General features: G+C 46.6%; 1 long non-coding RNA gene across 1 annotated transcript; it reads right to left on the bottom strand.

Annotated features, from left to right (window-relative positions):
* Window positions 1-1,144: 1,144 nt before the first annotated feature.
* On the bottom strand, window positions 1,145-26,475 carry LOC139046210 (uncharacterized). The gene is made up of 3 exons (XR_011505964.1): window positions 26,187-26,475; window positions 1,903-2,101; window positions 1,145-1,393 (listed from the first exon to the last, which is right to left on the bottom strand). It is a non-coding gene; the product is annotated as an uncharacterized lncRNA (long non-coding RNA).

Below are 26,475 nucleotides of genomic sequence, written 5' to 3'. Positions count from 1 at the left end.
GGTGGTCTAAGTGCAGTCTGAATCCAAAGACACAAGAACCAGGAGAACTGATATTGTAAGTTCCAGTCCAAGTCCAAAGACCTGAGAACCAGAGAGCCGATGGTGCAAGTATCCAGTCCAAGGGCACGAGAAGATGGACATTCCAGCCCAATCCGTCAGGCGGAAAGAGAGAATTCTCCCTTCCTCCATCTTTTTGTTCTGTTCAGGCCCTCCATGGGTTGGGTAAGGCCCACCCACACTGGGAAGGGCCATCTGCTTTACTGAGTCCACCGATTCAAATACTAATTTCTTCCAGAAACACCCTCACAGACACACCCAGAAATCGTGTTTAACCAAATATCTGGGCACCCTGTGACGCAGTCAAGTTGACACATAAAATTAAGCATCACACTAAGCCTCAATGTCCATCATCCACAACGGCAACAGTAACAGCGCCCTGCATGCAGTAAGTGCTTCATAAATGTGAGCAGCTGGCATTAGTGGAGCTGAGATCTGCCTCTACGTTCTACCCACTGGTCCTGGTTCTAAACCTCTCGTGCCAGAAGGAGCAACCTGCTCCCCATCTTACCTTCAGAAACTGAAGACGGGGGTATTTTACGCTCAGAGCTAGGTACCCCTCATTCTTTCTACTGCTTCTTATAAGACATAGTTGTACAGTACCTCACTATTCTGATAGTTGTCTCTTGGGCAAACCAAGGCCAAGCAATGAGATGAACATGGGTGAAATGGAGTGCAACCATTACATCCCTTATTCTAGAACCATTCATTTATTCACTCGTCATTAATTCATGCATGCACTCACTCATTCATTGAACAAAAAATTTTAAGGATCTCCTAAGCATCAGGACCCAAGCTCGGAGCTCAGGATATAGTAATGAAAAGACAGAGTCCCTGCTCTCATGGAGTTTTTAAACTGGATTGCACTCTACTTCTACCCACCCAGCCAGGACCCCGTTGTGTGGGAAAGGGCCCAGTGGGGCAAACCCTGCCTTTGTTCTGAGTTCCTTAAGACCCAAGGGCCTTGTATGAGTCCAAGCCCAGGGATCCTTGATTCTGCTTTTCATCAAAGTCTGGCTTCCCCACCACCACAATCTTCCCAGTGCAGTGGGGCTATTTCAAATGCCGTCATGGAGATTACCTTTGCTACAACTGTTCAGAGCAGCATGAGCTTCAGTTGCCTGCTCTCTGGTTCTCTGGTGTGGGGAGACTCACGTCGGTGCTGGGAATGTTCTCTCCCACATCATTGCCCAGGTTGCTATGTTCTCTCCAGGAATTTGCAAACCGCAGCCTGTAAGTTCTGACAGGAGAAGGCCAGGAACAATGGTGTCCTGCTCTACCTTCACAGCCGTGTGGCAGGGATGGTTCCTGGGTTTCTCCTCTTTTAGTTTCACCACTTGCAAAGAAAAGAGAAAGAAGCAAAATGTTTCCAAAATTACTCCCAAATGTGCGTCTAAAAATGTTAGGCCGACCCTGGCTGCCAGTGAACTATTCATAGGGTGGCAATATTATGGAGCTTGGTCAGTGAGCATAAATCTCTGGTTTGAGGATGGGGTGATCATGCCCCAGTTTTGGCAAGCTCTCACGAAGATGTTCCTAAACATCCAGCTGTTTGGCACTAGAATGGCATGTCTGGATAATAAGCCAGAGGTTTGGGGGTCAGGTCAAGATAGCACAAATGAGGGGCTGAGGCATTGCAGTTGATGGAAGAAGAGCACCTGAGATCCACGCCCAGCCCAAATTCCCATAAGCCCACAGAGCCAGTGAGCGGAAAGAGACCTCTCCATTTAATAGATAGGGAACTGAGGCTCCCAGAGGCAAGAGGAGCAATGAGCTGAGAATGAACAGATTGTCGGATTGGATTATTTTTGAGGCTAGATGGAACAATTCAAATGCCACGCCTACCAGTGCGGACAGCAGGACACAATGGTCATCTCCATCCTATGGCAGGGCAAATAGAGCCTGCAGAGGTGATGCCCAGTACTCATCCTGGTAAATCAGTGTAGAATCAGGTATTTAGACTCCAGTCCATTGCTCTTGCACACAGCCCCGTAGCAGCCTCTTCACTCCCCAGTCTGGGTTGAGCTTGAATACGTGCCTAGCTCTGAAGGAGATAAGTAAAGTCATGCATCCACATCTAGAAGTCACATCTGTCAACTTAAAAAGCAAATTTGCCTGTTATTTTATCTCAAAGTGAGTTTATTTGGGAATAGGCAAAAGAATTGCAATTCAGAGTGTGCATGTTATGGCAAACCATTGGCAAAATCGGCAAACAAAGAAGGGGAGCTGCTTTTATAGAGAAAAGGGAGAGTAGGGAGGGGCTGTTCTAAAGAAAAGTTCATTGGGGGGAAGTAACAGTTCAAGGCAGCAACGGCTTCTCATTGGCTGGGCTGTTGCCAGGGGGAAAGAGAAATCTTCTTTCAGTAGTAAAGTAGTTTTGCTTCCTGTCCAAGTGCTAACTTTCAGCCTCTTCCTGATTGGTGTAACTGATGATGTATGATAGGGCCTGAGAGCTCCCCCTACAGGCCTTCCAACTCCAATTTAGTTAAGGTTCCTTTTATTAATTTCCACACATCTTAGATATTTCATGACCATAAGCAAAAATTCAAGGAGAAATATATGTTTTGATTGCATCACTTTAGCATCTAAGACTTAATAAGAGTAAGAGGTGAGAGTGTGGGGTGAGAGGGAGTACGAAGAACAAGAGAGGAAGGCAGAGCCAATGTGTGGGGAGAAGCAGAAATACCTTCCCTGAAAGAGCGGACTCCCCTCAGCTCCTTATTAAATACAATTACGCTTTAGTCTGATCTCCCCTGAGACTCCCCTGGGGTGAAAGTCCTGTTTCGGGCACTCCATGAAAGCCTTGTATCATTCAATAAACCTTTTCCAAGAGGTGCTTGAGCAAGCCTCTATTCTTGGCAATTAAATGAACCCAACTGAAGGTGTCTGCGACCATCTCCCCAACCTTCCCTTGTCAGTGCACAGGTTTCATCCTTTCTTCCTCCCAGATGTGCATGAGCATCGATGTTCCAAGGTTCAGCCCTCTCCTATGGTGTCTGTGTCATGGCCACAGAAACAGCCAGATCCACCCCAAAAGTCATTAGCTGCAATACTTTATTGACAGCAACAACTTACTCAGGTCAAACTCACTTGATGGTGAGATGCTAGTTGCTGCCCTGTGGAAGACACACTCTGTGCTACTGAATCTTTGTTACAGGCCAGGGATGCAAAGGTAGACAACATTGAAGATAGAACAGAGGGGCAAGCAGAGTTCACTGGGGACCAGAAGAGACACCAGACAGAGGAGTCAAGGAGGCCACTGAGCTGGACCTTTATGGAATGTCCACTGGTAGGAAGGGTGGGGGGGGGGGGGCAATGGGAATGGTATAAGGTAAGAGTACAGGGCCATAAACGCATCTAGATCATTTGGAGAATGCTGATATGTCCTACTGGTCTCAGCCAGTCTCATCAGCTATCAGTCATGGCCACTAATACCTCTAGTGTTGTGGATGGTAGGGGATAGGGAGAAGTCCAGACATATTTCTTTTCAAATTTCCTGCTTTGCTCCTTTCAATAAAAGGCCAATGATGTCATCAGATGTTATTATTGTAGGATGAGATATCCTGGGATGGAGCTTTCTCCACATTTCACAGATGAGGCACGTGTGGCCCAGAAAAGTGAAGTAATTTACCTGAGGTCACCCAGCAAGGTAATGAAACAGCCATGACAAGGATCCATTTTTGCTGATCAAAGACCCCTGGCATCTTCCACTAGACCCTTCTCAGTACAGCCAGCTGTGAAATCTTTTGATTCTTTCCCCAGTAGACTCTATAACAAGGTCTTCCAGGGCCTGTCCTTTTATTATTTTTAATGCTGTTTACATATGAGAGACAGACAAGATACTCAAGGCGGCCAGAAGGTACAAAAGGGCACCAGGTCAAATTTAAAGCCCCTGGGGGCCACACTGCTCTTTCCAGCCCTTTCTACCTCTCCACCAAACACCTCTGATTGCTAGGAAAATAATTGACTACCATCTGACTCCCAGCTGAGGGCTGAGGCTGGGTCAGAGAATTGATGGCCTCTCCTGGCGGTGATAGAGGGGCTAGAGGCAGCGAAGGTGAGAAATGAAATTTCACAGAGGGGTTGAAGTTGTGATAGGGGAGGGGACAAGCTGCAGAGGAGAGGAGACACCATGGTTGCAGGAGGAAGGAGAGACTAGATTGGGGAGCCACTGAGGGCTGGAGGCAGGCTTCCACAGGCAAGCGCGGGGCTCCATGGAGCCCATGGGGAAGCGAACAATCTCTGTTGGTTTCTACAGAGAGTTCCTTCTTAGAGGACTAGCCTTTCCCCCTTCTAAGTCTCCATGCCCTTGAAACTCAGCTCATCTCCCCCAGGAAGGCTTCCTTGACTCCCCTCAAGGCTGAGCTATAAACTCCTCCTCTCCTACAATCTCATATCATCCCTCTAGCTCAGCCCTTATGGCTTGATACTGGGACGGTGTGTGTCCGTGTTTCTATGTGTGTGTATTTGTTTACATAAGCATGTGTTTGTGTGTGTTGTCTGTGGATGTGTTATTCTGTGCTTGTGTGTATGTGCATTCATGTATGCATGTGTGTTTGTGCACATATGTGTATGTTTGTGTCTGTCTGCTTGTGTGTGTGTGCCAGTTCCCTACTGGATATGGAGTGCTTGAGGGCAGGCACCATACAGATGGCGTTTCTCTTTCCTCAGGGCCTGGCCCCCAGTAAAATCTCAACATATGCAGGTTGAATGAGTGAATGAATGAACTGAATGAATGAACTAACAAATGAACTATCTTAGGGACACAACTTGGAGGACAGGGACCTGCTTCGTTGACTGTCTGTCCACCCAGCTAGGATCGAGCCTCCTTGAGGGTAGGGATTGGTCCAGATTGAGCACCACTGTGAGCCCAGTGTCTAGAGCAGGGTTTCTCAACCTCAGCGTTATTGATGTTTGAGGCCAGATAATTCTTCGTTGTGAGGACTGTCGTGTGCACTGTGGGATGTTTAGCAGCATCTCTGGCCTCTACCCACCAGATGCCAATAGCAGCCCCGTCCCTCAGTTGTGACAATCAAAAATGTCTCCAGACATTGCCAAATGTCTGCTGGAGGACAAAATAGCCCCAAGTTGAGAAACTTGGGCCTAGAGGGATGCTTGGCACAGAGTTAGCACCAACTAATATTATTGACTAACTAGCTGACCTTTCAAAGCCTTACAGCTATCTCTGGCTTGCCCAGGATGACTGCCAGCCCTGTGGCATTGACACCACTGTCAAGGCTGAAAATACCAGGAGAGTGTGAGAGCAGGACTTCTGGTGCCCCCTCTGCAGGAGCAGTGGCCAGAATTGCAAGAGGACAAGCTGTGGAATCTGGGCTCGCTGCGTTCCCCCCTGCAGGCAGGAGCCATCTTTAACATCCTCCCCTCCCAGGCCTGAGATGTTAACCATGTCACTTCCTAACCATCTGCTCAGCACCCATGCACCTACCAGGCATTGGATTCCAGTTCCTGAACAAAGAATAACCGTCTCTCATGGCTCCTCTGTGGAGCCCATTTATCCAGCCGTGCCTGGGGTAACCCCCAGCTCCCATGTGAACTCAGTTAAACTAGACCAAATCTTCTGGCATTTTTTCCAAAATGGCCTCCTACATAGTCTCATGAAGATGCTCCCAAATTCTCCAACGCCCTAAGCCACAGTGGGTGATAAAGGACGTGAGCTGGAGGTTCTTTACTGGTGGGAGAATTACAACTGTGTATGTGCGTGTGTCCCATCTACCTGGGTCACAGGGCTGAGACCAGAAGCTGGTGAAGGCTGCTAAGACAGTGTCCCAGGGGTCTTGGTGAGAGATGGGGGCAGGGAGAGAGTTACAACTTGGCCAAGGCAGACAACTGCAGATATATAAGGTCGAACGAATCTGGGCATGTTTCAAAGATGCGACCACCCACCAAGAAAAGCAGAGAACACGAGAAGCCCAGAGTGCTCAGGGGCTTTCTTATGCAGACGCTGCACCAATTGGCATCAGCACCCTGGGCACTCTTACTGCAACCCCTATAAGAACAACAACGGTAATCATTACAGGGCTGACACAGAGAGGACATGTGAAGACGTGTTCAACTGAAGCCACTGTTTTTTTCTTTGACTACTTTGTTAGTGTCTCAAAGACAGTGACCTGGCACCGTATGTTTCATTATCCTCACAATGCCTTGCATGTAGCACAGAGTGAGTAAGTACTGTGCCTTCGTAGCTGATGGTTAAGACAATGATGCACGTTGACTTAGAAACGTGGACTTTCCGATAAAACAGTGTGGCCCCTTTGGTTCTCTGGCTTCAGAGCAGGTCTGCCTGCTGGTTGCCAGGAGACTAGAACCAAGAGGCAGCTCTGACCACTCTTCCATTCAACACATAATCCTGAGAACCCCTGGGCCACCCCAACCCTGCCATACACATCCATGCTTACAGGCACTGGGGATATCTGGTAATGAGACAGAGAGGTTTCTTTCCCTCCTAGAGCTAAACAAGACCCAGAGCCCTAGGGACACAGCCACCATTTGGGAGGGAGGGTGGATGGAAGAAGGGCCTGGAAGTCACCGGCAGGGTGAGTACACAGCAATCCTCATGCGTGGAATTGGTATACACGCCCATCCCTCTCCCTCAAGCTCCCTAAAAGCACAGCCTGCACACTGCTGGCCCAGGACTCCTGCTCCCACCCTGCTTGCTGTGCTCAGGGTGCAGACCCTCGGCAGTCTTCTCTAGCCTCCAGTGGACTGACCCGCCCACATCACAGGCTGCCCTCAGCCTAAGCCATGTGTTTATCCAACCAGAAGTCCCCTGCTGTGGCACTAGGGACTCGCCAGTGACCACAATAACCTACAGAGCCTCCGGTCCCTAAGATGGCCTTAGCTGCCAAGGACCCGCACACAGAACTATATCCCCTCTGTAGACAATCTGAATAGACCTGTAACAAACGAAGAGGTTGAATCGGCAATCTTAAAATGACATCACAAAGACGATCTCAGGCCCTGAGAGCTTCTCTGCCGTATTTGACCAAACATTCAAAGAAGAACTCATACCAGTTCTTCACGAACTCTCCCAAACAATGGAAGAGGTGGGAAGACTTCTCAACTCACTTTATGAAACCAGTATTACCCTGGTCCCAAAGCCAGACAGAGACATGACAAGAAAAGAAAGTTAGAGACCAATATCTCTTATGAATATAGACACAATAATCCTCAACAGAATACTAGTAAACTGAATCCAGCAACATATAAAAACGTATATTCTGCAACATAGAAAGAGAATTACACATCATGACCAATTGGGATTAATCCCAGGGGTGCAAAGTTGGTTTAATATTTGAAAATTGATTAACTATCATATCAATAGAATAAAAATGAAAATCATAAGATTATCTCAATAGATGCAGAAAAAGCATTTGAGAAAATCCAGCAGTCTTTCACAATAAAAATAGTCAACATAGGAGAAATAAAAGGAAACTTTCTCAACCTGATAAAGGGCATTCATGAAAAATCCACAGCTAGCATAATACTTAGTGAAAGACTGGATGCCTTCCCCTAAGATCAGAAACAAGATAAAGACTTCCACACTCACCATTCCTATTAAATATTGTACTGGAGGTTCTGGCCAGGGGAGTTAGGAAAGGAAAAGGAAATACAAGGCATCTACATTGGAAAGGAAAAAGTAAAACTATCTCTATTTGTAGATGACATGAACTTATACGTACAAAATCCTAATGAATCCACTACAAAACTATTAGAACTAATAAACAAGTTCAGTGAGGTTGCAGGACACAAGATCAATAAACAAAAATCAATTCTTTCTATACTACCAGGGAACAATCCAAAAATGAAACTAAGAAAACTCCACTCACAATAGCATCAGAAAGAATAAAATACTTAGGAATAAATTTAACAAAAGTACAGAAGTTATACTCTGAAAACTACAAAATACTTTTGAAAAAAGTTAAAGATAGATAGGAAAAAATTCCATGTTCTTAATTCTGTTACAATGACAATATTCTCCAAACTGATCTACAGGTTCAGTGGAATCCCAATCAGAATCCCAGCTGACGTCTTTGTAGAAATTAACAAGCTGATTCTAGCATTCATATAGAATTACATGAGACCCAGAATAGCTAAAACAATCATGAAAAAGAAAAGCAAATCTGGAGGACTCACACTTCTCAATTTCAAAGCTTACTGCAAAGCAACAGTAATCAAGACAGTGTGGTACTGGCATAAGGATAGACATATAGATCAATAGAATGGAGAGTCCAGAAATAAATTCATATGTCCATGGTCTTTCAACAAGGGTGCCAAGACCTTTCGATGGGGAAAATAATAGTCTTTTCAACAAATTATGTTGGGACAAGTGGTTAACTATATGCAAAAGAATGAAGTTGGACCATGACCTCACACCATATACAAAAATTAACTCAAAATGGAGCAAAGACCTAAATGTAAGAGCAAAAGCTAGAAAACTCTTAGAAGAAAACATAGGGGTAAATATTCATAACCTTGAGTTTGGCGAAGGATTCTTAAATATGACACCAAAAGCACAGCAACAAAAGAAATATAGAAAAATTGGACTTCATCAAAATTAAAACTTTTCTGTTTCAAAGGATACCATCAAGAAAGTGAAAAGACAAACCACACAGTGGGAGGAAAGATTTGCAAATCATATATCTGATAAGGGTTTGTATCCAGAACATACACAGAAGTCTTAGAACTCAATTAAAAAAAAAAAAAACCTACGTGGCCAGCCCTGTGGCCGAGTGGTTAAGTTTGCACACTCCGCTTCAGTGGCACAGGGTTTTGCTGGTTCAGATCCTTGGTGTGGACATGGCACCGCTCATTAGGCCACGCTGAGGCGGCATCCTACAGGCCACAACTAGAAGGACCCACAACTAAAATATAAACTATGTACTGGGGGGATTTGGGGAGAAAAAAGCAGGAAAAAAAAACCAAATAGATCAATTAAAAAATGGGCAAAGGATCTGAAAAGACACTTCTCCAAAGAAGATATACAAATGGTCTAGTGGCCTATTGGCACATGAAAAGATGCTCAATATCATTAGTCATCACGGAAATGCAAATCAAAACCACAATGAGATACCACTTCACACCCACTGGGATGGCTAAAATCAAAGTCAGATAACGACAAGCGTTGTCAAGGATGTGGAGTAATTAGAGCCCTCATACACTGACAGTGGAAGTATAAAATGGTACAGCCACTTTGGAAAACAGTCTGGCAGTACCTCAAAAGCTTAAACATAGAGTTACCATTACATCCAGAAGTTCCACTCCTAGGTATTTATCCAAGAGAAATGAAAACACATATCCACACAGAAACATGTACACAAATATTAATAACAGCATTATTCACAATAGTCCAAAGATGGAAACAACTCAAATGTCCATCAACAGATGAATGGCTAAACGAAATGTGGTCTACTTACACACTGGAGTACTACCCAGCCATAAAAAGGAATGAAGTACTGATCCATGCTGCAACATGGTTGACCCGTGAAAATGTTATGCTAAGTGAAAGAAACCAGACACAAAAGACCACATACTATATGATTCCATTCAAATGAAAGTCCAAAATAGGCAAATCTATAGAGACAGAAAGTAGACTGGTGGTTCGTTAGGGCTGGGGGTGAAGGATGGGAGAGCAGGGGGTGATAGCTAAAGGGTATGGGTTTCTTTTTGCAATGATGAAAATGTTCTAAAATTGACCATGGTGATGCTCGCACATATTTAGGAATATACCAAAACCATTGTCTGTTCTTCATTGGATAAATTGTGTAGTATGTGATTTATATCTCAATAAGGCAGCTTTTTAAAATCTTTTAAAAAACTATATGTCCTCTAAAACATTGGATTGGTTAGAATTTTAGACAAGACATCCTTCATCCTAACTCTCTTATTTCACAAATGCAGAAACTCTGGCCCAGAAAGGGGTGTTAACTGAATCCAGGTCACACAGCACATGACAGGGGCAGAACTAGAACTGTGCTCCAACTGCCACAGATGTGAGGCTGCATTGAGCCTCTGACTCAATTTTTCCATCTGTAACATGGGGGCTCCCTCGCAGCCCTCATCCCCCAAAACCCTAGCCCAAGTGCTAGAAGGGGAGAGGATGTACATAAAGTTTCCAGAATTTCCAGGGGAGAAGGAGCATGGTTTGGGGTGTCACTCTTATCTCCAGTAGGTCTGACAGCTCCCATCAGCCTGGGCCTCTGTCTCGGCCCTGCTGTGCCCTGAGATGGGAGCCCGGGCCAGATAGTAGGGAGCCTGGCTCTTTTCATCAGCATCTCATAGACTCACTGGGTTCCTGCTTCTGGAGAAGGGCTCTGATGGATTGGTGATGTCTGGAAGCACTTTACAACAAGCAACAAATCATGCTTAATTCCTCTTGTGTTCACTAAAGTGTGACTTTAATCCCAATGGACTCATTTAGGGTATAAGGTGAGAGCACCATGCACACCCAATCCCCTTGAACCACTCAGGCTGTTGAGTCTTATTCTGGAATAGCTGGGACACCCTCTTCTAAAAGTCTCCCCAGGAATTCTTTGTCAGGAGGTGGGGTTCTGATTAGAAACATGCAAGTGTCTCGGTGTCCCACTAGGGATGGAATGGAGGAGAGAGGCTTAGGGCTCTAGGTGGGGGTGGGAGGTCAATGTCAGCTGCTGCGAGGCAGCCACAGCCTGGCAGTCCTGCACTCAATGGGGAGATGCAAGGCTCCAGTAACTAGAAACCAGCTTGTGCTTAAGCCACAATGTCAGCTGCATGATCCATGGCTTCCTGCTGTACAATGCCCAGGCTCCCCAAACCTCACCGCCCTGCTCTGGGGCATGCAGGGGCTCCCTGTTATCCACAGGGCCCTGTTTAAGCTCCTCCAAAAGCCCTGTCCAGGCAACAGCAGCCTGGGACAGATCGTGCCGCACCTCTAACCCAGCGTGCAGCCTGAGCACACAACTTCCATTCCTGGGACCCCAGTTCCCTTTCTTAAAACCAAAAGAGGGACTTGGTTGAGCACAGGGACCAGATAAGTAACGTAAATGTGTGCAGTGGAGAGGACTAGGGGAAACCGGAAAATGCAGGCTGTGTCTAAAAGATTTTGAAAATTAACAAAAGTCATAATAATGATTAACATTCTATGGACCAAAGGAGGTATCTGCAGTGTGCATCATCTGGCCCAGGGCCACCAGGTGATGACCTCCACTCTAGACTTTTCCCAAGGTCCTTATAACTTTGACACCCTATGGTATTAAAAATAATCTATCACACAAGCTTTCAACCACCTGCTCCCACCTGCCCCCCCCACCCCCTCACTCCTGTGTCACAGGCTGACTTGTTCACCATTACCCTCTCTGCCAAGCTTGCTGCCAACTCTGCTTTTACACACATTGTACACACCCCTGCTCTCTGGTGCCTCTCTCCAAACCCTCCTACCCTTCCAGTCCCCAGTCAAGGCTGACCTTGTCCCACTGACCTCCCAGGGCCAGAGTGGCCATTCTCTCAGCTGATTTGCGCCGCTGTGACTCTGCAGGCATGGCCTCCAAGTACAGGTTCATCATCTCAGCTTTCTGATAGCACTCATGTGGGCTGTCAGCCATGTGATGGCAGGGTCTGCATGCTGGGGCATACACCAAGATGGCATTGAGTCCCGAGGCTCTGCTTCTTACTGTGGCAAGGAAGAAGGGGCACCAAACTCCCATCACTGCCCCACGTGAGCCATGGGTCTGCGTGGTCATCCACACGAGCCTCCTTCCCCCTCACGACAATCCAACAGCGTCTGTTCCTTGACCCTCACTTTACTTATGAGAAAATTGAGGTTCTAAGAAGACCTAATAAAGACAAAAGGAGATCTTGGTTTGGATCAGTATTTGCTTCCTTTATTTGGAAAAACAAAATGGCCATTTAATCTCCTCTTCCCCACCGGAGTAGGGAAAAAGAAGGCAATGGAGGAACAGAATTCTCACTGGGGCAGCCAAAGTCATCAATATCTTGTGTAAGAGGAAAATATGGTTAACAAATTATGACACATGAAAAAGGGAGTGGAAACAACAGCATCCGACTCTCCTCAGCAATCCCTTCTCTCCACAACATCAAAACATTTTGGCATCTTTAAGATTAAGACAGGAGACAGCCCCTGGCCTCTAATTGCTCCCAGTCAAAGACTGTAGCTAACATGTTATTAAATATGTAAATAATATGAAAGCCAGAAGAGAATTAATATTTCATATATAATGAAGTTAAGATGAATTCTCCTGTGTCTAATTTTCTGTTTTTAAATACATAATGCACTGTGGAGTCCAAAGTGATTCACAGTATTTTATATTGGTTAAAGACATTCGGGGTTTCTCTGAAGCAGCTTCCTAAATGATTAACCTGAAGATTATTAGTACAAATAGGATTTGTTTTTTAAAAAATTAATTTTGCAGTTAATCAGAATGAAGAGCACGGAGTTCTTTGCTGGTGGGCCAATTTTAAATGGGGAAAAGGAACCGAGATAGGGGTTGCAAATCCTGATGCCTACAGGGGCCTGGAAAGTGAACAAAGGAAGCAGCCTGGGTGGCAATAGGGAGAGGCGAGGACCGCAGCAAACTGCAAGAGCCCAAGCCCTGTCTAGAGGGAGAGCCAGTTGTCCTTCAGAAACAGGCACCAGAAGTTCAGATTTTCATGTGAAAATTACTGACATATAAAATTGGTTCCTAATCCAAATATTTTTAAACATCATGAATTCAAAAGAAGATGATCCAGGGGCCGACAAGTTGGGACCTCCAGGGGGAGACATGTGGCTTGAGGGAAAATTGCCACTGAGTCCGGGTCCTTCCACCCCTGGTTCAGTGGAACCAGTTCACTCTCACCTTGACTACGTGATAAACTGGTAAATATAAAATCTGATTACTCAGGCTTTTTGGGGGGCAATTTGGCAAGATGTGAAACAGTGCAAATCTTCAACTCAAAATTTATCCTAAGAAATAATTAAGAATTGGCCAAAATTTCCCTATAACGATGTTCTTCATAGTACTATTTAAAATAGAAATAAAAAAAAAATTGGAGCGAACCTTTAGGTTCAACACTCATACATGCTTATACATGAGTATAATGTATACTGTATATACATGAAATATATTATGGTATACTTAAAAACCTTACAACTATGCAGGCTTTGACAAATATGAATAGGTATTCAAAAACAAATTTAAAAGAGCAAGGATGAAATATATTTATAGTATAATCATAATATTGTTTAAAAAAATAGACGCACATTTATCTGCCCAGGGGAAAGATGGGAAAGTGATACGCCCAGGAATCAGCAATGGTTATCTCTGGGTAGGTGGCACAATTGCTGAATTTCATCTTTTTCTTTTTGTTTGTCTATATTTTGTGAATGATTTCAAATAACCTTTCAATGCTTCTATATAAAATCAATAAAAGAAACAAACTCAATATGACATGGCACAACTGAAAACCACCGGCCCGTGGGAGTTCACCCTTGCAGGTCCCAGTCTGCACTCTGTTGGTGACTGTGTGGGCCCATGAGGGCTTCCACCTCCCTGAATCTCACAGTTCTTGTCTATAGGATGAATGATTGCATTATGTGATTTCCAAGGTCCCTCTGCGATGTGAGACCACAGACAAGGGACTTCAGGAAAATGGCAGCTCGGCTATTTATTCATAAGAATTGATTGACTGCCAGATGCATGCCAAGCCTTGTGCTGGGCTCTGGGCCTGACCCTCTCCCCCAAGAACATCCAGGTGAGAGGTTTAAGTAAGCAGCACTCACCTCTGCCTTACCACATCATGTTTACAGGCAGGATTCTATAGAAGCACAGAGAAGGGGCACCTTTTAGGGACTAGTCGGAAATTATACCTCAGCAGAGTCATTAAAGATGAGCAGAAATTAGCCATACAGACACAGAGGAGACAAAGAAAGGCATTTCAAGAAAAAGAGAGAGTGTGTACAAAGGTATAGAGGTAAGCACGGGGTGCTGAGGTCGGGGTAGAGAGGCTGGGGCTGGGTCACAGAGATGCTGTGTTCCCTGCTTGAGAGTTTGGATTTTAAACTAGGGTAAAGGGAGCCCTGAAGGTTTTAAAAATTAAGGAATTTATATGGCCAGATTTTTAGAAATCCCTGTGGCAGCAGGAAGATGGATTGGAGGGAACAGGCACCAAAGAGCCTGTTGTAATTCTCCAGCTTGGAAATGGTGGCCATGGCGATGGAGAATTGAGACTGCAGGACCCACTGTGTGGGTGAGGCAGAGGAAGGAAGCTAAGATGACTCCCAGGATTTTTACTTTAACAGCTAGTGGATGGGTGTCCCATTCACTAAAACAGGAATTACTAGAGAAAAAGCAAATTTGGGGAAAAGGCCCATGTTAAGTTGTAGGAGCTTATGGAGTATCTGAGTGGATGTGTCAACCAGACAAATGGATGAATGTATTTAGAATTCACGAAAGGTCTAGATTTAAAATTCATCAAAGGACCACCTACAGTAGAAGCCAAAGTTAGGGATAATATGACCCAAGGAGAGAGAAGTGAACTGTGCATGGAACCCTGGAAACCACAGACACAGAGGGGCCAGATGGAGAAAGAGGAAGAAGATTCCATGAAGGAGGCTGAGAGGGAGTATTCAGAGAGGCAGGGGGAGAGTGTGGCAGCACAGAAGCCCAAGGGGAAGAAAACGCAAGGAAATGACCAGTGTCAAATGTTTCTGCAAGGTCACATAAGATGGAGCCATTGATGACTTGAAGAAGGAAGTAGAGTCCGTGGAGGAATGAAGACAACTTCCTCAAGAAGATTGAAAGTGTGTGGAAGGGGTGGTTGAGCAGGTGTGGGTAACAGGAGATAAGGCATGTGGAAGCAACCAGAAGTGCTGTGCCCCTCAGGGCCAGGCACAGAGCAGGACTTTGGGAAAGGCTGACTTGCTTCCTCCCTCGAGTGAGTTCCCTATGTAGAATCACACTCCTCTGTTTCCCGGAATTTTGCCACGGCGTGGGAACGATGGGTGCAGTCATTCCATCGGGATGCAGTCAGGGCTCATGGAAGGAGAAGGGGCTGCACTGCCAGTTTTCCAGCAGCCTGAGTAAATGACCTCATCTGGCCCTTCAGGACACATTTCCCAGCCTGTGCAAGAGCACTCACAGCTGGAGACACAGCCTCAGAAAGGGATCCCGCCTACAAAAACAGTGAAGGGTTTTCCATATGGGAGAAGCAGATCAAGGAGAGTGAAGGACAGAAACCGAGGGGTCCTAAAGGCCAGTGAGGCACCAACTCCTCTCTCCTGCCCTCAGTGCTCTCTGCCTCAGCTTCTGAATCTACTCCAGCTGCCCAAGAGCCATCTTGCTCAAGAACCATTGGCTTCCCTGGCATCCTGCCTAGGTGGCCTCAGAACGAGACCTTCAAGGGATCTAAGACAGATGCTTCTCCAGACTTCTCCCATGCTCTACTGTAATACTCCGCCAGCCTCTACGAGAACAGGTCACCCATGGAGCAGTAGAAAGAGCTCTGGACCTGGAGTTTCCTAGGCCTGAGCTTAGCCCAAGTTTCACATAGCAGCCAATACCGCTGTTCATCAAATGTGTCCAGCTCTCCACCTTCTGGACACATACTAAGATTGCCCATCCTGGCCCCTGAGCTTGCATGTGGTCACGTGATCAGTTTGAGCCAACAAGTTGTGAGCAAAAGTGAGATGTGCAACTTCCAGGCCACTTAATCTCCAGTATGAGACCCACCAAAGATCTCTCTTCCCCTCTGCCAGGGGACCAGTAATGCATCAGATGGCGGCTATTTGGACAGCCTGGGTTCCAGAGGGAGGTTGATGAGAAGCAGAGCCCCCAGCTGACCCCAGATGGATACATAACATGAGCGAGAATTAAACCTTTGTTGTCTTGTGCCCTTGAGGGTAGTTACAGCAGCAAAACCTAGCGACTGATACAGCTTGGCTCCAGGGCAACCTTGGGCAAGTGGCCTTACCTCTCTGAGGCTAGCATGCTCGCCCACAAAACCAAGAAGGAACAATCAATTGCCCTGAGAGATTGGTGAGGATTAGAGGAGAGGGAGCATGGAGACACATGCAGTAGGCCCTCACGCACAAGAGGGGCGCGTGGGGGGAGCTCAACCCTCCTGCGACAGAGCTCGGTGCCTCCAGAGCAGGCCTATTCCAGGATCCACAGAATTCTGACAGCTACACAATTTGTCCTCAGGCTTCCTCTTGGCCCTCCCAGAACACATTCACTCCTTCGTCCTTATGACAGCTGCTCAGAGATTTGAGAAATGGGGGGGAGGGGGGCTGTTGAGAGAGAAAGGGAATTTGAAGCTACTGTCTGTCAGGCTATCACATGCCAGGGCCTGTGCAGGCAACTTTACGCTCCTTGTCAATAATCCTTCTTCCTAGTTGGAGAGGTAAGGATGACTGTCCACCATGGGGAAAGAAGAGAGGGGTGCTGGCTATATTCTGTTTGCCACGGCCTGCCCATCCTTTCCTCACCCTCCCCTGCCCTCTCTGGCCTGGGAGGGGCCCCCATTGACTGCATTGGCTGCTCCTTCACCAGCTGGCAGGAGTCTGGAAGGGAGAAGAGAGGGAGGGTGGGTGTTTCTTCCCCACTCCCTTCCTGCTCAGGCCGCTTCCCCAGCATGGCTACAGGCACCCTCCGCTCTGTGTGCCCAGCTCTCACAGGGTTCTGCTAGCACTGTCCCCCATCCCCTCGTCCCTGCAGCCTTAGGGACAGTCATGACATCCCACTGTTGCTAGTGGCTGAGAGCATCGTCATCTGTTGTGTGTTCCCTGACACTGCCCGCACAGTGCGTTGTCTCTTCATTGGAAGCATTCTGTTTCCTGCCAGAGCCCTGAATTGACACCCAGGCCTCTGACGCCAAGCACCACCTTTCCTATTACCACCCTCTCCGCCCCCTCACCTCTCAGGGCCCCTCACCTCCCTTCACCCGCCTTCTGCACGTAACACAGTCTGGAGGTTCCTCACCTCCACACTGCTCCTCAGGCATGCAAACTTGGGAATGGGGGGCCCAGGAACAGCCCCGGGGCACAGCCTCTGCTCCTCTGTCCGTGAGCCTCTGCTGGGCTGCTCCTTCTGTCTCCTTCCCTGTCCCACACCTGGACTGGCAAGGTGCTGTGGGCACTTCCTCTACCCTGGCTGACCTCGGCACTCCAGGATGCCAGGATCCTGGCCAGGTGGTGGCAGGCTGAGAAAGACCCACAGACATAGCTGTTTGGGAACCATCAGAGCCAAGACATCCCAGGGTTGAAGGAGGCCAGGCCCTTTCCAGTTTGGACTTCCTTTGTTTTCCTCTGGTTTCTGCCGTGGCAAATGTGTCAGATCTTTGTCATCCTTAAACCAACAACATGCGTGGAGCAATGGCCCCCAGTGGCCATCAATTACCACAGGCCTGTCACCTTTGAAAACATCAGCCAGGCCCACAGCATCCCCTCCTGCCACCTGCACCCTGCAGCTGAGCAAACACAGAGTGGCCAGAACTTGCCAGGGTCAGCCAGTGGTGGCTTCATTCCCTCCCCTCCACAGCTCATTCTGAACCAGGGGACAGAAAGCTGGCCTCCTTGTGGGAAGGGCCCTAAATACCCCTAAGAAAGCAGGTCTCTGAGTGGCTCTGGGAGTAAAGATCCCAGCAAGAGACACCTGGGTCAGGCCTGTCTCTGTCACGCTCAGTGAGGGGATCTTGAGCAAGCCCTTTCCTTTTTTTTTTTTTTAAAGATTAGCACCTGAGCTAACAACTATTGCCAATCTTCCTTTTTTTTTTTTCTCCTGGTTCTTCTCCTCAAATCCCCCAAGTATATAGTTGTATATTTTTTTAGTTGTGGGTCATTCTAGTTGTGGCACATGGGACACCACCTCAACACGGCCTGGTGAGTGGTGCCATGTCCACGCCCAGGATCCGGACCGGCAAAACCCTGGGCCACTGAAGCAGAGCGCATGAACTTAACTGCTTGGCCATGGGACCAGCCCCAAGTCCCTCCATTTCTAAGCTTTGTCCTCATTATCCCCATTTCACTGACAAGGAGGCAAGTCTTGACTCTGGGGCTGGTGTAAGGTGCATGTGCAGAAAATGTAATAACGTGAATTTTTTCTGGAACATCCCCTGTGTGCCCAGCCCCGGGTTAAGCACTTTGATTCTATCATTTAATTCCTCTGCCACCCCATGAGGTTTAATGTAGTGAGACCCCCAGTGGGCAGAGGAAACCAAGACTCACTGTGGTTAAGCAACTTGTCCAAGGTCATGCAGTTAGTAAAGAATAAAATTGAGATTCAAACCCTGGACTCTCTGGTTCTAGACCTCTCATTATTTTTTTCTTTATGATTTTTTTCATCTTGGATCTCTATGGCTTTACTTTTTGATTTTTTACTACAGAAATTTTCAAACATACACAAAAGTAAAGAGAATAATACAATGAAGTCCCATGGCCCAACATTCAGCTTTAACAATTACCAACATTCTGCTGTTTCTGTTTCTTCTTACCCTAACCCCACAATTTGTGGTTTTTTTCTTTTAGAGAATTTTAAAACAAAGGCCTGGCACGGGATTTCACCAGTAAGTAGCTGAGTGCACATCTGCAGAGCCTTATTCCTCATTATCACTTGCCCACCCTGATTGCACTTCCGTAAAGGACTGTAAACAATCTAAAAGGCTGGGCTTTTCTTTGAAAGGGAGGGGAGAGAGAGCAGGGGCCCAGTGAGACCTGTGCTCAAATCTTGGCTTTGTCATTGTGTCCCCGCAGGCCTTTGGATATGTCGCTCAACTCTCTGACCACCCAGCTCGTCTGTAAAATGGAGATCATGGTTGGAACTTCACTGAGTTATCTTCTAAAGGAGATGATGACTGGTGGTGGCCCAGTACATAGGATGGCTTCAATACACTGGCTTCCCCTTCCTAGGCCCATTGTATTCGTTTCCTGGGGTTGCCAGAACAAGTACAACAAACTGCTTACCTTAAAACAAGAGAAATGTATTCTCTCACCATTCTGGAGGCTAGAAGTCCAAAATCAAGGTGTTGGCAGGGCCATGCACTTACTGAAAGTTCGAGGGAATGACCCGCTGTTCCAGGTCTCTCTCCTAACTTCTGGTGGTTGCTGGCAAATCATCAGCATTCCCTGGCTTGTGGCAGCATAATTTCAATCTCCATGTCCACCTTCACATGGCTTCCCCCTCTGTGTGTGTGTCTGTACTCAAATTTCCCTTTTCTGAGAAGGCGCCAGTCATTGCATTAGGGCCCACCCTACTCCAGTGTGGCCTCGTCTTAATTTGATCACATCTACAAAGACCCTCTTACCAAATAAGGTGGCATTCACAGGTTCTGGATGGCCATGTGTTGGGGTGGCAGGGACATCATTCAGCTCAGTACACCAGAGCTGCTGCCTGCTGCTCAGGCCTGAGCGAGGCTTCCCAGCAGGGCTGGGGACTACCCTGATGCTCACCTGAGACTGAGGAAGCTGACTCAGGGGGAGGAAAGAAGATGCCCCCTGATACCATTTGCTCTACATCAACTGTCCTGGTTCCCAGTTTCTCAGAAAGCAAGTGCTAAGCCCTGGAACTTTGGAGAAGGAACTCCATCCTGAGTGGGGTCTGCTTGCCACCTGCTGCCCGCTGCACTCAGAACAAATCCTGCTCCCTGGCCCTACCTCCCTTGCTGAGATCACCCACCCTGCCTTGGCTCCCCGCCACCCCTCACTGCCTTCTTCAGGTACCTGAAAGCACCGAGCCTGTCTGGCTCCACCCCTCATTTGTGCACCTTGTCTCTGTGACCTTTTGCCTGGGTAACTCCCATCATCCTTTGGGTCTCAGTTTCACCACCAGCACCCCATTCCGAAGCCTTCCTGACTCCATGCAGAGTCCCTCATGTTATTCTCCCATCCAGGACCCTGCTCTTTTCCTTCAAAGCACTAAATAAATACCCATTTATTTCACTGTTTGATGGCTGTGTCCTGACCCTCTTCCCCACTGTAGCATCAGGTGGGCAGTAACCAGAGCTATTTCACTTGTCTCTGTATCCCCAGGACTTAGCACAGTGTCTGGCACATAGCAGATACTCAATAAATATACGTTGGCTGAACCAATAGTGAAGTTACCCCTTCAGAACCATCAAATTTTGCAAAGGAGAGATTTCAAATGAAAGGAGAGAGTTCTCCTCATGACAGGACAGGCCCTTCCTCAAGAGGCACATGAACACCCCCTGTTAGAGAGCGTCTCCTCCCTGTGGCCTCCACACATGGCTCTGAGCCTGACCTCTGGCACCATACAGGAGCCCACGGACCTCTGTCCCTCTTTGCCTTTCCCTTATGTGATGTTGGCTCTCACACCACTCCACGTGGGTCTTCTCTTTCCCCAGCAAGGCAACCTCAGTTTCTTCTATTCGTCCTCATCCATCAGGGTCCAAACCTCAGCCCTTCTCTGCTCCATTTCACCCAAGTCCCTCCTCAGGTTCCACCTCCAGGTCCAAGACCACAGAGGGAGGCATTCCAGGCATTCAAGGATGAGGGAACCCCTCAACCTGAACCACCACTTGGTTGGCCTGACCCTTATCTCAGGCTGGCCTCCCATTGCTAATGTGTGGGATTTGTGGCTTGGACCCAAAACACAAAGTTAACCCTAGGGTTGGCCCTCAATGTGAAGATGAGGAGGAGGTGCTCATGGCCTATGCAGCTGAGGTGTGGGGGCTGCATCAATGTGTGACCTTCCCAAAGTGTAGCAGACGACAGCCTCACCTCCCCAACACCCAGCACAGTGCCCTATTGATGCAGCTTATTTGGCAGCCATGTGATGTAAGGGCTCATGTGAACCTTCCACCAGCTCTCTCTTTCCCAAAGAGAAAGACAGAGAGCACAAAGATGCCTACCCCTGAGGACAGACTCCATTCCTTACAATCCAGATTAGACCAGCAGGGCCTTGCCTGGGTGAGGTTCTCCATGTCTGGGGAAAAGGCCTGCACTCTGATGACCAGAAAGGACCTAGAGGCGTGATGGCCAAACTCAAGGCCTAGAAGGAAAATGCCTATCTAGATATAACGAGCTGGAAAATGCCAGAAGCAACATCAAATCCAGCCATCCACCTTCAGGGAAGTGAGGAACACTCAGGAGACTTCAGATCCTACTGGGGAATTGTCCTGGCCAAGTTTCTCAGTGAATCAGGCTGAGAACCAGGCCTTGTAAGCCCTGGGCAGTGTCTGCTCCATGCTCCTTTGGGAAAAGGCACTGGAAGCCCATGCCAAGGGGGAAGCAGGACAGGATGGAGGGACAGTAGCACCTAACCCTGTGCTGCCTCCTCTGAAAAGTACCCCCATTTCCTTTAGCCAAATGGCCCCGCTTCCCTGTGCTGTGAAGGCAGCCCCCAGGGCTTCTCTCTTCCAGCAAAGAAGTTGACTGTGGCATATGAAGAATCTAAAGAGCCAAGGAAACAATAAAGGATCAAGACTTGGACATGATCATCTCCATAGATGCAGAGAAAGCGTTTGACAAGATCCAACATCCATTCATGATAAAAACTCTCAATAAAATGGGTATAGAAGGAAAATACCTCAACATAATAAAGGCCATATATGACAAACCCACAGCCAACATCATACTCAGTGGGGAAAAACTGAAAACCATCCCACTGAGACCAGGAACAAGACAAAGATGTCCATTCTCGTCACTCTTATCTAACATAGTACTAGAGGTTTTGGCCAGAGCAATCAGGCAGGAAAAAGAAATAAAAGGAATCCAAATAGGCAATGCAGAAGTGAAACTCTTGCTGTTTGCAGACGACATGATCTTATATACAGAAAACCCTAAAGAATCCATTGGAAAACTATTAGAAATAATCAACTACAGCAATGTTGTAGGATACAAAGTCAACATAAAAAAAATCAGCGGCATTTCTATACTCTAAGAACAAACTAACAGAACAAGAACTCAAGAATACAACCCCGTTTACAATCGCAACAAAAAGAATAAAATATCTAGGAATAAATTTAACCAAGGAGATGAAAGACCTATACAAGAAAAAGTATAAGAGATTACTGAAAGAAACCGATAATGACATAAAGAAATGGAAAGATACTCCGTGTGCCTGGATTGGAAGAATAAACATAGTTAAAATGGTCATAGTACCTAAAGCAATCTACAGATTCAATGCAATCCCAATCAGAATCCCAATGACATTCTTCACAGAAAGAGAAAAAGAATCTTAAAATTCATATGGAGCAACAAAAGACCCCGAATAGCCAAAGCAATCCTGAGAAACAAGAACAAAGCTGGTAGCATCGCAATCTCTGACTTCAAAATATATTACAAAACTATAGTAATCAAAACAGCATGGTACTCATACAAAAACAGACACACAGATCAATGGAATAGGATTGAAAGCCCATAAATAAAACCACACGTATACGGACAGCTAATCTTTGACAAAGGAGCCAAGAACATACAAGGGAGAAAGGAAAGCTTCTTCAATAAATGGTGCTGGGAAAACTGGACAGCCCCATGCAAAAGAATGAAAGTAGATCATTATCTTTCTCCACACACAAAATAGACTCAAAATGGATCAAAGACTTGAAGGTAGGACTGGAAACCATAAAACTTCTGGAAGAAGATATAGGCAGTACACTCTTTGACATCAGCCTTAAAAGGATCTTTACAAATACGATGTCCACTCAGATAAGGTAAACAAAAGAAAAAATAAACAAATGGGAGTTTATCAGACTAAAGAGCTTCTGGAAGGCAAAGGAAACCGAGATCAAAATGGAAAAAAACCCACCAACTAGGAGAAAATATTTGCAAATCATACATCCGATATGGGGTTAATCTCCATAATATATAGAGAGCTCAGACAACTGAACTACAAAAAAACAAAAAACCCCATCAAAAAGTGGGCAGAGGATATGAACAGACATTTTCCCAAAGAAGATATACAGATGGCCAATAGGCACGTGAAGAGATGTTCAACATCGCTAATTATCAGGGAGATGCAAATCAAAACTACACTTAGATACCACCTTACGCCCATTAGAATGGCTATAATCACCAAGACAAAGAATAATAAATGTTGGTGAGGTTGTGGAGAAAAGGGAGCCCTCATCCACTGCTGGTGGGAATGCAAACTGGTGCAGCCACTATGGAAAACAGTATGGAGATTTCTCAAAAAACTAAAAATAGAATTACCACATGACCCAGCTATCCCACTACTGAGTATTTATTCAGAGAACTTGAAATCAACAATACAAAGAGACTTACGCACCCCTATGTTCATTGCAGCATTATTCACAATAGCCAAGACTTGGAAGCAACCCAAGTGCCCACTGACTGATGATTGGATAAAGAAGATGTGGTATATATATATACAATGGAATACTACTCAGCCATAAAAAAGACATAATCGTCTCATTCACAACCACATGGATGGACCTTGAGGGCATCATGTTAAGCAAAATAAGCCAGACAGAGAAAGACAAACACTGTATGATTTCACTCATATGTGGAATATAAACAAACACGCACAAAGAGAACAAGTTAGTGGTTACCAGGGGGAAGGGGAGGAGAGAGGGTGGGCACAAGGGGTGCAGGGGAACATTTATATGATGTTTGACAAATATTAATGCACAACTGAAATTTCACAGTGTTATAAACTATTTAGACCACAATAAAAAAAATTGAAAAATAAAAAAACCTGGGGCCAGTGTTTAAATAAACTGAACCACACCTTGCATCCTGGCCTGCACTGTTCTCTCCTTCCTGGTGCCAGCATTTCCAGACCGGCTCTCTTGCCCTGAGTGTGCCATGGGTGGCACCGGAAATCCTGGGCTGTTTTGGGAAAGACCCAGACCTCCCCAGCTGCACCCCACGGGGCAGATGTGGATGAGTTTCAGGCAGGCGTCATGGAAATGTCACTTCTGCCAGCTGCACCCTCTGCCCACCCACATGCAGGGGGCCCTTTCTTTCCAGTGCCGCCTGTTTGAAATGGGAGGCCAGCCCTGGAACTTTTCAGTCAGAGAGAATACCCACTGCTCCACTTTTGTTTTGTTTTGTTTTTCCTCTCTCTTTCTCCAGCATTAGTAATAACTGGCTCAGATGCCCGCATGAGTCAGCCTCAATGGAGAGCCAATTAGCTCGCCCACATGCCGCTGTTAACTCTCCCCTGGACCCCAGGTAGCAGGAAGCGGGAGCCCCTCTTCGTGAGCTGGGAGCCTGGCACATTCAGGAGCTCCTCCCTTGGCCCTTCTGCAACCACACACAACCACCCCATGCCCTTCACCCCCTGCCCGGATCAAGACCTCATCACCTCTCTTGACTTGCTCCCATCCTCTAACAGGTCTCCTTGTCTCTGAGAGCAGCTCCTGCAGGTCTCCCCCTCCCCAGCTGCTTGCAGAGTGACAGTCTAAAACCAGACCCACTATGTCATAACCACGCTCGAAAACCTTCCGTGGCTCCACATTACCCAAAAAGATAAAATTCACTCTTGCTGGACTTGCACTTAAGGCCTTCCCTAGAGTCTGGTCTCATCCTCTTTCTGCAGCCCTCTCCAGAGATGTCCCCCACAGGAGCCCTCCCCTGAACTCAACAGCTAACCCTAAACCCCCACCCCCAGCTCCTCACCTTTTCTACCTCCAGTTCCACATCTTTGAAAACACTCTCTTAACTGGTTAAATCCTGCCCCTCCCTCAAGGCCTGGCTCCCACCCTCCCCACCCATGAAAGACCCCTGCTCCCCACTGGCTCATTCAATGACCACGTCTTCCCTCCAGAACTTCCGTTGAGTCTCTGTCACTCTGCACAGGGCAAGTGCCAATTGTATTTTCATGTAACTATTTTTTACAGGCTTGACTGTCTTCTCAACAACATTGTAACTTCTTAGGATTAACTTAAGTATCCGACAGTGAGGGCCTGGTTAAATAAATTACAGAAGATCCGTATAATGGATGTCTAAGTAACCATTAAAAATAAGAGATGGGAGAAAAGATTGATAGGAAAAGATATTGGCTATATATTAATCTGGGGAAAAAAGGGTTACAAAACACGATGCACCCTAAGTGCCCATTTTTGTTTCAAATATATGCGTGCCTGAGAAGAGAATCTGAAAAGTTCTACAACAAAATGCTCAACAGTGTTTTTTTTATCTGGGTAGTGAGATTATGAGTAGTTTTTATTTTCTTCTTCTTACTTGTATTCTCAATAGTCAATATGTGTTGTACAACAAAACACAATAAAACATGTATTTTAAAGACCAGTTGAGGGGCTGGCCTGGTGGTGCAGTGGTTAAGAGTGCACATTCCACTTCGGTGACCCGGGGGTCACCGGTTCAGATGCCAGGTGTGACCTACACACTACTTGGCAAGCCATGCTGTGGCAGGCATCCCACATACAAAGTAGAGGAAGATGGGCATAGATAGTTAGCTCAGGGCCAGTCTTCCTCAGCAAAAAGAGGAAGATTGGTGCCGGATGTTAGCTCAGGGCTAATCTCCCCCCCCCAAAAAAATAAAATAAAAATAAATAAATAAAGACCGGTTGGTTATATATTTTAAAGCACTTTGGAACTAGGTAGGCTAGTTCTTCACGATCTTTTGTGTTCATCACAGGACTGGCATGCAGAGAGCACCCATTGTGTGTGTGTGTGTGTGTGTGTGTGTGTAAGGGGGGAAGAGGATTGAGGATTACAAAGATCTAGACCTTTCCATGCTCATCAGGCCAACCCCTTCCTTCCACAGAGGAGGAAGCTGCCTTGAGCATTTCTCCAGGCCAGGCCCTTTGCAGGGGCTTCAGTCCTAGACCCAAGGCCACAGCTCCGCAGCTGTCTTGTGGCCTTGGGAAAGCTGCTTCCCTCCCCGACACTCCCCTTTAGTTTTTTCATCTGTAGAATGGGAGAGATGATAGTACCAGCTTGTTTTAAGGATTAAAAGGAGCAGCACAAGTAAAATACAGCCAAGTGCACAGTAAACATGCAATGAATGTTTGCTATTGTTACTATAACACACTCACGTGGCCCTTACAATCCCGTAAGTAGGCACTGTCATCACCCCCATTTTACACTTAAGGACATTAAGAGGGTTAGAAAATTTAAAACACACACATGCTCACACGACAAAGAAACAAAAACCTGCTCAAAGCACTGGATCTAGTTGACGGAAGCAGCAGACTTCTACCTTGGCTCTGTCCATTCCGCAGCCCATACTGCCGGCACGAACCGCTATGATGAGGAGAGGGCGACGTGTCCCAAGGTCACACAGCTAGTTGAGGCAAAGCTGGGATCAAACTCAACACATGCAGTTACTTCAGAAAGTCATTTGCTTTTCATCCATCTTTTAAAGTGTTAATAAAATAATCAAGGTCATCTTGGGGCCGGCCCCGTGGCCAAGTGATTGGGTTCGTGCCCTCCACTTCGGTGGCCCAGGGTGTTGCCAGTTTGGATCCTGGGCTGGGACACGGCCCCTC

Source organism: Equus asinus, chromosome 2, assembly GCF_041296235.1.
Source record: "Equus asinus isolate D_3611 breed Donkey chromosome 2, EquAss-T2T_v2, whole genome shotgun sequence".
NCBI classification, from domain to species: Eukaryota; Metazoa; Chordata; class Mammalia; order Perissodactyla; family Equidae; genus Equus; species Equus asinus.
The sequence above is the reverse complement of the archived record's forward strand: the minus strand, read 5'-3'. Positions and strand labels throughout refer to the sequence as shown.